This window comes from Teleopsis dalmanni, chromosome 2 (assembly GCF_002237135.1).
Source record: "Teleopsis dalmanni isolate 2A chromosome 2, ASM223713v2, whole genome shotgun sequence".
In the NCBI taxonomy this organism is placed as follows: Eukaryota; Metazoa; Arthropoda; class Insecta; order Diptera; family Diopsidae; genus Teleopsis; species Teleopsis dalmanni.
The window spans coordinates 46,531,383-46,533,569 of NC_051847.1; positions in this window are offsets into that span (position 1 = coordinate 46,531,383).

Genomic DNA, 2,187 nt, shown 5'->3' on the forward strand with positions numbered 1-2,187 from the left:
CTATACATAAAGATTTTTAATAGTAGTTGAAGCAATTGATGAAGTATTACGTATATACTAGATATTTAAATGTGAAAGTTCAAAAATCATAGATCAATAGAACCAAAAACAAAATATTTATTTTAAATAGTTTTAAACAAATATGGGGTAAACTATTAGTAATAATCAACACTTAAGTTGTATTTCACTCTAAATAAGACAATTAAAATGTGTGTTTATTTTTTTATGGAGTAATAAAATAGCCACTTAATATATTACATTGTAAGGAAATCCGAAGAAGAATAGAAATGGCTTAATATGTATATATATAACAAATATCTGATATTCATATTACTTTATACAGATAACACAAATTAAATAAAATTGTGACAAAATATTTCATATTTTAATGAAAACATATATATCTTAATGCAATCATAGCAAATAAAATATGTATTTATAATTTTACTGCTCTCCCGTCTTGTTGTGATTACAAAATATATTAAAAATTATTATTTTTAAAATGAAACTTTAAAAAGAATATTTTATTGCATTGTTTATTATCTTCAAATATTTGTGAAAACTTTGTTGGAATGTTGTGCAGTAACGAGTATATGAAACCTTTGACCCATTTCCTCTCATGTTTTATATGACGTCCTTTTATAAGTTTTCACATCCTCACATTAATTTTATACTTTTTCACGTACTAAACACATATCCTTTATTTATATTTTCTTCGTCTTGTTTTGAAGTAAAGAAAAGCATACTTTATACACTTGACCAACTTTGCGTTGCCGGGCAGTTTATGCGTTTACTTTGACAACTTTTTGCACATATAAAACGAATAGAAAGTATAGTTATAATGGTGAAATTCCGCTTCTTGATTATTGATTAACTTCATACTTTATATATATATTTATATACACATGTATATATATGTATATTTATATTTAATTGAATATTGTATTATATGATATAAAGTCAAATATTATTTCTATGATTTTAACTGAAAACTAATCCGTACATGCAGAAAAAAAAATATTATAGTTTATTAATGAAGTATTTTTCACATTTCATTGGAACTAATGAAATTTTATGATATATAAAGTCAAATTATATTTTTATGATTTTAACAGAAAACTAATCCGTATATGCAGTAAAAAAATATTATAGTTTAGTAATGAAGTACTGTTCAAATTTCTGATCAAAGTCATAAACAATATTCCATACAATATTGTAACAATATACAATATTATGAATTCATATTTAAAAAGAATACAATATTAAGTATAAATAACGAATTTCTTCAATTAGTTTTGTTAACAGCTTAGGGGGCAGTTAGCGTAACTCATACGCCATGGTGACCGCTAAAATTGTTTTCCATCATATCTTTGTTGTGCACAAAAAAAAACATAAAAGCCCATATACATGTACTTCTGTATAAATTATTATAAAAATTAATATCACTTCATTTCCTGTCTAGTAAGAATTTTTATATAACTATACAGCTTATTTTTTATTAAACGAAAATAAAAACGCTATAAATTCTATCAACTTTTTTCTGAACTTAAATCTTCATCCACTAACACATTTTATAATTATTTTATAATTTCAATTAATTGAAATTATTGAATTGTTGAAATTTCAATTAATTGAAATTATAAGAAAATGAAAAATTTTTAATTAAATTGCGTTTCTTTTTATAACAGTTCATTATAAGTATCTAAGAATAAAATCTAAGAATAGCACGAAAAATTATTTTTACGCTACATTTTTATTGCGAATTTTTTTTTTTGCATTTTAAGTACATAATCTATAAAATTAAAATCTGACATGATTTTTTTCAACAAATTGTAGAAAATTTTATATATTTCCTTATCATAAATTTAATATTTAACACGACAATTTCTTTTTGTCTTTAGATCGAATTATAAATAAAATTATATATTTTGACTTGAAGTCCAAGATGAAAACCACAAGGTAAAGACTGATTGTATATTTTTTCCTTCAGTTCTATTTAAGCTACTAGAAAATATTGGCACGTGTTAATATTCTCCACAATTTAACCGTTGGAAGTTATAAAAGAATTTCTTCCACCCACAATTGTTTATGAGGCGCTTATGTACTTTTAATTTGTTCTTCAACATTTTATTTTAAAACTTTTTAAGCATTTTCTAAACAATATGATAAATAATGTTCACTTTTATT